The following is an 11577-nucleotide window of genomic DNA, read 5'->3' as shown; positions in this document are numbered from 1 at the left end:
CAGGACCCAGAGAGTCATAATAGGGACATTGAACCCTCTATATTTGCACCATTCTCTTTAGTCTAATATTTTTTATTATATGAGGAAGGCAGCATTTTGACTTGGAGGATGGCATAAGATGACATCTAAGAGCCTGATCCTGCAAAGACTTATATAGGCTTAACAATGCACACAGAGTAGTCCCATTAACTTAAAGGAAGTTTGTGAAGTTAGCTACATGCATTGGTCTTGCTGGCCTGAAGGCCTGAAGTTGCAGTGAATGTAAAATTAATTATGTGGCAGCTGGAAGAAATGGTAAATTCTGCAGCAAATGTTGGCATGAAATTGCAATAAATATGTGATCCAGATGAGAGTATAATACTCAATGAAAGCTGTCTTGCTTCTTTTCCAGCCTGTTAAAGTTCTGCCTTCTTTACTTCCCTTTCTCCAAGTATGTGACCTGGCAACCTTTCAAATTATATACTCAAAACAAACCTGCAGATGGATTTCTAGTTTGTCAAATTTACATATACAGTATATGTAGGCTATTAGTTATCTGCAGTACCTGTGCATAGCTCAAGATGGAACCCTTTATTTTCCTTCCTTTTGAAAGAAATACCAACAGCACTATATTTTTATATATTTAAATAATCAAAGAATTAAAGTCAAAACATTTTTCTAAAACAGTGTTTTCAATTGTGACTTGGCCTCTCTGAAAACTCTCCAATATCTTCCACAGGAGGCACAAAGCATGTCCATTGGAAATGGATAAAACGTTTTTCTTGCTTTTTTTTAGGATAAATGGGTTTGCTTCTGTTGACACCCAAGTTGAATGACCCTGCAAGATAGATATCAAGGCTGTGATCCGCAGGCCACTGAAGTCAATGGAAAGAGTCCCAGTGGTTTCAGTAGGTGTTGGATTCCACCCAGTGCTTAATTTGTAATGAAAGAGGTGCCACGGCTCAAGCAATGATTTAATTTTAAATTTTAAACTTGTTATGACTTAGAATGTGTGGCGGTGTCGTATTACCAATGACAATAATATCGCCACACAGTCAGTCATAACAAGTTTATTTGAAAGAGTAACCTACTTTATGTGTTATCTAACTAGTGTTAGATGTTTACAACTACATATTCTACATCATATACAAAGTAGTAGCTTGTGCAGAAAAATTAATTAAAAGCAACTGCAGCAAAAAATAAAAATATGTGTGTATATATTCTCTAGCTACAGACCTATCCGCTCTCTCCTAAGTGTTATTACAGGATATTATTCTCCCACCTCCCTCGTTTTCTGCCCTCCCCCAAAACACACACACATTCTCCACTACTGTTCTTTGTTCAGTTGAAATGACAATAACTGCAGTATTATACTGTACTAATACATAACAACCAGATATGGTATATCACAATAATACTTTTAAATAAATCAATAGAAGTAGTTAAGTATGTTTGCTTTGTTTTTATATTAAGAAACATTGTTAATAGAAATCAACAAATTATATTTCAGTATGGAATGAATAAATGTAACCAAACTTTAAAAAAAGATTTAAAATTTTTCCTTACCCTAGTCTGACAATAAATAACAATAACTGCAATATTATACTGTACTAATACATATCAACCAGCTATGGTACATCACAATAATACTTTTAAATAAATCAATAAAAGTAGTTAAGTATGTTTGCTTTGTTTTTATATTAAGAAACATTGTTAATAGAAATCAACAAATTATATCTCAGTATGGAATGAATAAATGTAACCAAACTTTAAAAAAAGATTTAAAATTTTTCCTTACCCTAATCTTGCAGTGCGTGGGAGCAGTGGTACTGGATACAGCCTTGTGCTTTAATTCTCCAGAAAAGTCCATAAAATAGCCATATTTGGTTGGCTATCCTCCTGTTTTCTCTCCTTGCTTCCTGAATCATTGGCTCCTCTGCATCCTCTGCGTTCTCCCGGTGACCAACTCTGAAGGCAGTGCCACCACCAGTAGCAGCACTGAAGTAAGGTATGGTGTTGCCACTCTTACTCCTGCACTGCTGCTGGCTGAGGCACTGCCTTCAGACCTGGGTGTCTGGCCAGCAGCTGCTGCTTTCCTGTTGCCCATCTCTGAAGTATATCTCTGAAGGCAGCGCTGCCACCAGCGTACCTTCAGAGCTGGGCAGCCAGAGAGTAGAAGCTGCTGGCCGGGTACCCAGCTCTGAAGACAGTGCCACCCCTAGCAGCAGCACAGAAATAAGGATAACAGATTCCAGTCCCACTGCACGGCTTTACCCCCTACCATTTTTTTCATTCGCCTCAGTTTCCACACATATATCTTGGCTTTGCACCCTGTGTAGCTGCCCCACTTGCCCCATCCTGGGTTTTGTCCCTGATGGATACAACTGTGTTGTGAATTTTAAGAAAAACACATTTCAGAACAAAAAAAGAGACTTTTTTACTTTCATAACTGACGTGGCAATCCCAGCAGTGCTGGGGCTACAAACTGCCAAGTCTGAGCCCCAGCAAGTCCTAGCACAAATTAATCACTGATTCTACCATATTCACACACAAGGCAAGATTCATTCTTGATATAACTCCACTAGCTTCAGTTTATCAACAAAATACCTGATTTAGTTCACATTTTTCCCCTGACAGATTCCCTTACAATATTTAAAAATATAAATGTTACAAGTAGTCTGAATAATTTCCATGTGACAGAATTAGAAAGACTTTGCCCTATTTCATTATAGCCAGATCAGTTCCATGTAATCTGTACGTGGAGAGAAACCTCCCATACAGAGTAGGGTGACCAAGGGTCCAGTCTCTGAAGCATCCACTAGATGCTCTTTTTCTACACCAAAGAGGCTTTGCAGCAGTGGGAGGGGGAGCATGGCTGAGGAAAGACCAAAGGATCAGCCATACTCCCCAATACCATTCCGGGCTAACCCCATTTGCATCTCACCTGTAACAGGTCAGTCTGAAAGCAAGCTGGCGTACTGGTCAGCCCATGACTCCAGAGTCCTTCTCAGTCTCACTGTTTAATGGGGGGAAGGGGTCTTGCCAGGTCATATAACGCAAGCCTCAGCCCCTCCTTTGTGTTTCCTCTTCTCCCATTGGGGCTCTGTCACAATAGAGAGGAAGGGGGACATGGACTACCCCGCTCCACTGGCTCCCAACCCAATTTCCTAAAGGGATTTTGTAGTGTCCAGACCACCCAATGTTCCATCCCAAGTTACACTTCCCCCTTCGTCTCTTCTTACTGGGCTAGAGCTTTTCACTTTGGGGCACAGACACAGTCTTAGTAGTAGCAGTTTACTCTGTCCATGGGATTAACATCCTGCTCTTCAGTATCTCTTGTGGTTTCCCACCTCCAAAAATGGGGATAGAAATCCAGATCACTGCTTCTGGAATGGATTTATCAGTGTTTTAGTCACTGTGCCTCCAGTTTCATGTTACCCTCATTTTCTCCTGCAACCTGTGGTCCTTTCCTCAGGAGCATGTCCCACAGCTGCTGAGGGGCAGGGCCCCCCAGCCCACTATTGCTTCATGCCCTGCTCTGATTAGTGTGGGGTTTGATATCTGAAGGAGAGTTAACGCTCCTCAAAGAACATTAAATTTCTCTGGGGTCCTCTCAGCAGCTGCTACTGATCATATGAAAAATGGACCCACCCAACCACACCCTGGCTCCTACTCCTAAGAAGGTGAGATGAGATGTCTGGGCAGGGCAGCTTGTCTCTTGTGCATAGATCTCCAGGATTCATAGGGCAAATATGGATTTCCCCTGTAAATTTTACAGAGTATCACACACCTAACCCTTTCAGATATTTGCAGGAAACTCTGTGAAAGAAACGTATTGTATTCTCTTTCTTCTCTGACCCTTCCTGGGAAAAGGTGAGCTGGTCCTTTTCCTTGGAATTTTGCGCTAGTATGATCCCATTAATGTAATATTAGTCTGAATGGCTAAGCATAGAATTATGGAGAGATGCTATTATAGGTCTGCTTTTGATGCCACCCAAGTTAGCCAAAACTAAACCAATCCACTTCTATTTCACACATTATTTTATAACAGGACAGACATTTTCTGTAAAGTCTGTGGCAAACATATCTGACATATTAGGAAAAGATTTTCATAATAATTTTGTGTGGTTATAATTCCAAAACTTTGCCTACAGTCTCCACGTTTGTTTTATTCACCTGGTCATAGAGAGGGCTGGTTCTTCTGACTAGTTCTAGGAGATTTCTTTGTGGAATTATTTATGGAAATCACTGGCAAAATTCCTTATTTCAAAATTATTTATTTCATTAAAACCAAGACTGGGCAGTAACGAGCAATTTCCATCTTGTTTCCACATCACAGAGCTTCTAAAGCCAGCAGGGCTTCAATGTAAATGGTCACAAGGGTAGAAGTGGCAAATAAGAAATTTTATACAGGTGGGTAAAGAGTCTGGCAGGAGAACAAGAGACAGAACCACATGGGAGCAGTAGAGATCGATCTGTGGGTAAGCAGAAGAGACAGAGTCACATGGGGAGTAGTGGGGACTGTCCAGTAGGAAAGGGCAGCCAGCTACAACTCCAGAAATTATTCCTCAATTCTATTAAATTCAGCTGATATGTCCCCAAACTTCTATGATGGAGCAAGCAAGAAGCAGGCAAACCCTACAGCAGAACAGAATGGTCCAGCCTGGAGACTGTGAGAAGAAGCCGCATGTGGAGATAGAGGGTGATCTGGGGAGGAACATAGCTCATCTCTTTGCAGCATGTAGGCTTTTCAGGGACATGAGTTGAAGGCATGGGAAGGCAGTATTCACATAGGTGAAGGCATAAATCACACAGGAAGCTGCAGTAATAAAAGGCTTGGAAGTCTGACTTCAGAAGAAAAGACCCTCATAAGAACTTTATACTTATCTGAAAAACAAACAATTTAAAAAATTCAAACATATGGAAACACACAAGATAATCTAGACATCATGATCTCCTTGTATCACCAACCACAGAGCAACCAAAAAAATGAGAGACAATCCTACCCTTAAATAATACACATGCAACACAGGCTCTAAAACTTGAGGACTGAACTAGTCTTCAGTAGTTGACTCTTGTTGATGTATTGTACACTGCTGTGGCATTTAATGTAAAGCACCCATCTTTACAACAGTGCAGTGAACTACTTCTGCTTTCTTTAAATCTATAGGCAGTCATCAGAAAAAGACCAGATTTTACATCTTTTCACCAGAAGTGCCCACATCCAGGACAATCTTTCAGAAAAATTTCCCAAAGAGAGAGATTTTTTTCACATGTTGTGGCAAAGTACCTGCTTCTCCTCAGCCGGCTCAGTCATTTTTTGCCTTGAGACACCGGCTTGGGCAAAGCAAAGTCCTTCCAGGTCGCACAGGGTCTGGCTGATCCTTCCCTCAGTCGGTCCCTTGTGCTGGTTTTCTCCCTTTCTGGGGACAGGGTGCAGTCTTCCTTGCTGGAAGAGTTCAGAGTCCTGCTGCACCTACTGGCCTTGGTCTTGGCCCCTTTTTGCCTCTGCTCCTGCTCCTTCCATGCCAGGGAGGGTTTAAAAAGGTCTCCGGCAATTGGGGCCAGATGAACCTAATTAGTTCCCTGGTAACCCCTGTTCCATCAGAACCTTATTTCTCCATGGCTATCTCTCCTCAATGGATAGAGAGAGGCCTTTTAACCCCTCTGGGACTAATTACTACCCCTCCCTTTGTAGTTATTTGTCCTGGGTTTGCCACAATGTATATGTATTACCATACTGTGAGACTTTGATACACAATCTACATCTGCAAACTTCTTAAGGGTGGACCAAAATTAGGTACACACATGCCAGAGATGCAGAATGAGGGGAAAATTGCACCTAGATATCAGATGCTTATGTACAAAACCAAAGGTAAGTGCTACAGAATTCCTGACTATGTATGCAAAGTACAAAAACAGATTCAATGTATTGGATTTTAAATGTTTGCAGCCAAAGGCTTCCCACCCTCGGCAATCTTAATTCCAGATTAATGAAGTTCCTTTGCTTGAGATTATTGTTAGTGATGGCACTATGTGCTGAATAACTGGAAATATTTCAAGTGTGCGCAAACAAGGTGATGTATGGCATGGAGAGTGGGTGGTGCTGATTTACTGTGGAAAGTTACTTGGGAGTATACAAGTTTAATGAATCACTGGAGAGCAGTTTCACTTCTGTTACCAGAAAAGAAGATGGCAGAGTCAATTGTGACAATTAATTAATCAGAGAACATACTGTGAGTACAAGAATTCCTTGGGTTGGCAGTTTAGAGCACTGTCAAATCAATGTGACAAGTCTATTATGGGACAATGGATCATCTTTTGCCTCTCTTGCATGACCCTTCCCATACTCTTCTGGTTGATCTGAGCAGTACTGATAAGTTTCGGAGAGAATTGTATACAGTTCTCTCTACATGCCCCGCTCCTGCTGATGGTGTCAATTTTGCTTTTGAAAACATTAGTCAGATCCTGAGTAAAGATTGATTTCAGATGGAGGCCCAGTCTAGTAATCAGATCTGCAGGGATGAATCTGATTCCAAGACTGAGGTTTATGAAGGAAGATGAAAAGAGTGTTCAAGAAAAAAAAGAAAGCTGAAGGTAGAGACAAACTAGTAGGACTTGGAGTATCCTTTGACGGGGTTTACAAACTCCAAGGGAAAGGCTAGAGAAGCACTGGGCTAGGAAAGCTCCATCCATCAGGCACTGCTGAGCATACCCCTAGGGAAATGAGAGGTATAAAAAGAGCTCCAGCAGCCCAGGTACGAGAGGGGAGAAGCTATTTCTAGGATGAGCACTGCCCTGAGACAGAAGGAGAAGAGGTTCTTGGTGAGGGGGTCTGGCTGTGAGTCTTCCCCTCCCTCCTTTGAGATATCACTCCAGGCATAGAGATACTCATATGTGGGGGCACCAGAGGGTTGTCTGCATAAAACCTGACACTGGTGGTTTGAAGCAAAGGATTATTATGAAACAGCAGCCATGCTCCAAACTGAGACATCGGGTGGGATAGGAGGTGGCCCAGGAGAAGGTGAACAGGTGGTGGGCCAAATGTAGGCCATCCTGGGTTGCCTGCCATTCTGTCAGGGCCCCATGCTAGGACCTGGTGGAGTGGGAAGGCCTGAGTCCCCTCTTCCCACTATAAATTCCCCTATGCCTAGCCCTGGCATGGGCAAGACCAGGGATTTACCAGCAATAAAGCTGACCTAGCTGAACACAGTGTAGGGTCCTGGACACATTGGATGGAAAGAGAGACCACTAGTCTGGCTGAGTGAACCAACAGCCCTACTACATATCTCTTAAAAAATACTGCTGTGTAAGGTGATTGAGACAGGATCCTCTTTTTGTAATTTCACATTCCTCAGCTGGTGCAAATCTGCATACTCTCCCAAAGGCAATGGAGCTACACCAGTTTATATCCTCTGAGGATCTGCTGTACTTTTTTTTGGTGGGGTGGGATATCTAATATGTGGGGGAGGCTTAAAACGTAAATAATGCACGCCTATGGCACACACCTTGCTTTTAAAAAATATTGATAGGGTAGGTGCCAGTACACCAAAAGGACTAGCAGACTGCTGCGTTTAATTTAGCCTGCAAAGGCCCACTAAAATACTTACTGGGGGTGAAATGTTGATTCCGTGGCTACTTCCTGAAAGCAATCACTTTTTAAAACATATGATTGTAAAACCTTTAAATAATTTAATACGTCTGTTCAATAATTGCTCAACTGAGCAAGTACACTGTTTCTTTCTGGTTTGTTTGGCTATTTTAATAAGTATAGCATAATATAAATGTTATATTCCAGTGAGCGCTATGAAGGGAGATTTACTACACCACTTCTTCGAAGGAAAAAATTATACAATTCCACAGCTGTCTGACTGCCTTAGTCACTGAGTTAAGTGATAATTGTCTAATGTTGGTATAGAAATAACTTTTAGGAAACATACAAGCTATTACCAATTCAAAACCTTACAGACAGACACTAAGTGAAGATAGGTAGTGGTACAGAAAGGGTTGATTCTTTATGGTGGGACTAACTTCAGAAGATAAATCATGTGGATGTCTTATTGTGTATCCCATAAAAAATTGTAAATCTCTTTGTACTGTTACCATTTTTACTGTCTTTTTATTTATTACCAGTTTTGCAGTTGAACAGTACATCCATTCTCCTACTGGCAAATAAAGGATTGTGCCATAACACAGCTCGAATCATTCAGATATATTATTTTCTTACTTTTTTTGGATAATATGTTTCTGAAAAATAACTAAATAAACAATCACAAAGAAAGCAGCAAAGAGTCCTGTGGCACCTTATGGACTAACAGATGTTTTGGAGCATGAGCTTTTGTGGGTGAATACCCACTTCGTCGGATGCATGCATCCGACAAAGTGGGTATTCACCCAGGAAAGCTCATACTCCAAAACATCTCTTAGTTTATAAGGTGCCAGAGGACTCTTTGCTGCTTTTACAGATCCAGACTAACACTGCTACCCCTCTGATACATAATCACAAAGAAGCAATTTGTGAAATGCTGCCTTGAACCCACACTTCCTGTTGTGCTCAACGCATACTTTCAGCACTCATCCCTTCTTTTCTGGTTTCCATCTAATAAATTATCATTAATCTAATGGCCCTTATGAAGTAAAGGATCCCCTTTCTCGACCTCTTTTCAACTCCAGTTGTCACCCTGCAGGACACCTTATGTTACTACCATTGTTAGCTATTTCAACTGGATTTCCCATCTCACTTAAAGCTGCTGCTATTACCCCTCAAACGTCTAATTCTAGAGCAAACAGTCTTCTCTCAAACCATCTCTCCCATTGAATCTTCTTGTTTGCTTTCAGCCCGATTTTCCATGCTTCAGCCCTCTAACAACAATGTACCCACCCCCTTTCCCTAGCTGCCTTATGACCTACTTTTTGCCTGTGAGCATGGATCCATCTCAGACCTCATTCTATTTGATCTCAGAGTGGCGTTTGATATGATCACTCACTCTCCTGGATTGCCAGAAAAAGACTGGGGGTGGGGGAGGGATCTGCAAGTGCAAAGCCATGAGGGAAAAGGAGACTTGAGCTGTGCAAGAGCCGCAAGGGAGACAATAATTACTTTAAAAAATGGAAATTTTACAAGAATGCATTTTGTGTCTTGAAGTGGAAAACTGAGAGGGTTCTCCTCTCATGTTTTTAAGCTGTTCATCTTGATATCATTACCTACAAGGAGATTGCCTTACAGTGTGAGAGTAATACAGCCATTTTCCAGATGACTTCCTCTCCTGTTACAACATTGTTTTGGCTGTTTCAGAAGCACTAGATCATCTCTGTTTTACCACATTTGTAGATGCTATCTCTTCTTTGCTCTCACAATTATTCTTTCCCCTCAGTTTTAATGACGCTTTTTAATGAAGATGATGTCATTTTAATAGACTTCCATGCACTTGATCAAAGACTACAGTAACTGATATTCACAGTTATACTGCTGAAAATCAGCACCTCAGACTGATTTGAGGAGAGGGTTAATAGGACTACATAAATTGAGGAGGAGGAGGAGAAGGTGAGAAAAGAGGTGCTGAAAGAGAAAGACAGAACCTGAACTTATACAAATGTGGAGGAGAGGGAGACAGGACAAGTGGAGGGGGGTGGAAATTGGAGGGGGAAAGAGACGATGTGAGAGGAGGTAGAAATGAAGGAGAGAGAGAAGAGATAAGATGAGGAGGGAAAAGAAAAAACTTCTTAAGTTAAAAACAGCCTGTGGGAGTTGGGTTGAGTAAGAAGAAACTGTGAAAAATGTCACTCAAAGAGCTGCATAGATCTTGGCAATTATGGATGTGAACACAACATGACAGGATACAAAGAGATAGGTATGACAACAGGATCAGCACTGAGATCACTGATGCTAGCCTTGTGTTTACATAGTTTAACCTAAAAAGGTGAGTTTCCACAGTTCCTAAAACAACATTTCTTGAGAAAAAATTGAGGGCAGTAATGAAAATCAAGCCAACCCCCTCATGCTGATTTGGAGAAGCAGTGCTTATGATTCATTGCATGAAGTGTTAAGAAATAAGCCAGGGTTCAAAATTAAATTGTATAACAGGAAATACTATACAAAATTTAGGCCAGAAAATAGACTTGGGAAGAGAAGTGTGATGACAAATAACACATTAACATCTCTACAACATTAGTGAAATCTTAAAGAAAGAAGGCACAAAGATGTGGAGTTTTAAAGAGATGCGTGAAGCACTAGATAGCAGACATTCCTATCTTTGAAATATTTTGGAGGTGTTTTACTAGTGAGATTATTTCTAGGCCTTCCACATGTGTGGGAGGCAGGGTGCAAGGAGTTTTCTCCACATAGTGTGAGACCTGCGTAACAACAGGGCATAACGAAAATTCCGGCATACTCACACTGGGATGCATGGTATCACTAAAGGGGCATGGAGGAAATGGGGTCAGCCATGGCCCCAGCCCTCACCGGCCAATAGAGCATATCCAACATGTAGGTATGATGAAAGGGGAAGTATGCCAGGGAACTGTGGCTGGTATTCTCCCAGGGCTTCTCCTAGGGTAGTGTGTGTCTGTAACTCCCACTGTACCAAATTGTGCCGTAGAAGTACAGTGGTCCTATGTAAGAGGAAGGATATTGCTGACCAAAATGTCTAGGTCTTGATGAATATGAAATCAGAAGAAAGCTCGTCCATGCGTTACCTGTAGTACAGGGATGGAAAAATAAGATTCATGTGTGTTTGTATGTGTTCATCTGTGAACGGAATATGGTATTTCAAACATTTAGATTATAGTTGAAGGTCTAATGGCCTAGTTCCATTTCACTTTGTAAAACCACCAGGTTTATATTCACTGTTCAGGAAACACCACAGAGAGCCTACCTATGTATGAATGATGCATTAAAATATCTATAGTATATTAATCCACAGCTGTATCTACTTTAGCTTCTGGTCTGTTTCTGTGGTTATATAATTCCCAAAAATATGACCTCAAGAAGAGTGATAATGTTACAATGGTTAAAAATCAGCATATGTAACTCTGAATTAATGTCTTCCTTCCAGAAATGATGTGAGAAACCATAGCAGCAGCAACCTGCAGATATTAAAAAAACCCACTTGCTTATCAGAACACCCAGCCTGTAGCTACCCAGATGTTCAATGGGAAATTCACAACATCTCTACTGGAATCTCCTCCCTTTTCATGAAGAACACTAATTGCCTGCATATCTTCTTGGCAACAGCCATATTGAAATAGCTATTAAGATACAGCACAGAGTAAACTTAAATCCCCTTCTGAAAAGATGAGTCTTGTTGGTTAGGACCAAAGCTGTGATACTTACATTAATCACTCTTTTATTTGGCGGGAGATCAAAAAGTACATTTATAGCAAAGAATAAAATTGCAATATTAAGACAATGAAATAGTTTTTGTTAAAAGTCTAGTATTTCAGTAGCACCATCTGGTTTAAAATGTTAAATTTAACCACAACTATTATTAGGAACTATAAAGTTCTTAATTACTTGGACCTTTTCTTCATTAAACATGGAAGTTAAACAAAACATGCACCTCTTTTTTATTTATATTCCTCCTATTTCTCTCTCCTTAA

The 11577-nt window shown here is 40.9% G+C and overlaps 1 long non-coding RNA gene across 1 annotated transcript; it reads left to right on the top strand.

Annotated features, from left to right (window-relative positions):
• Positions 1-1834: 1834 nt before the first annotated feature.
• Positions 1835-11219, top strand: LOC115652942. Its single transcript, XR_004000784.1, has 2 exons — positions 1835-1987; positions 11034-11219. It is a non-coding gene; the product is annotated as an uncharacterized LOC115652942 (long non-coding RNA).
• The last annotated feature ends 358 nt before the right edge of the window (positions 11220-11577 follow it).

Source organism: Gopherus evgoodei, chromosome 5, assembly GCF_007399415.2.
Source record: "Gopherus evgoodei ecotype Sinaloan lineage chromosome 5, rGopEvg1_v1.p, whole genome shotgun sequence".
Classification (NCBI taxonomy): Eukaryota; Metazoa; Chordata; order Testudines; family Testudinidae; genus Gopherus; species Gopherus evgoodei.
Note: the sequence above shows the minus strand (reverse complement) of the source record. Positions and strands in the feature narration are given on the sequence as shown.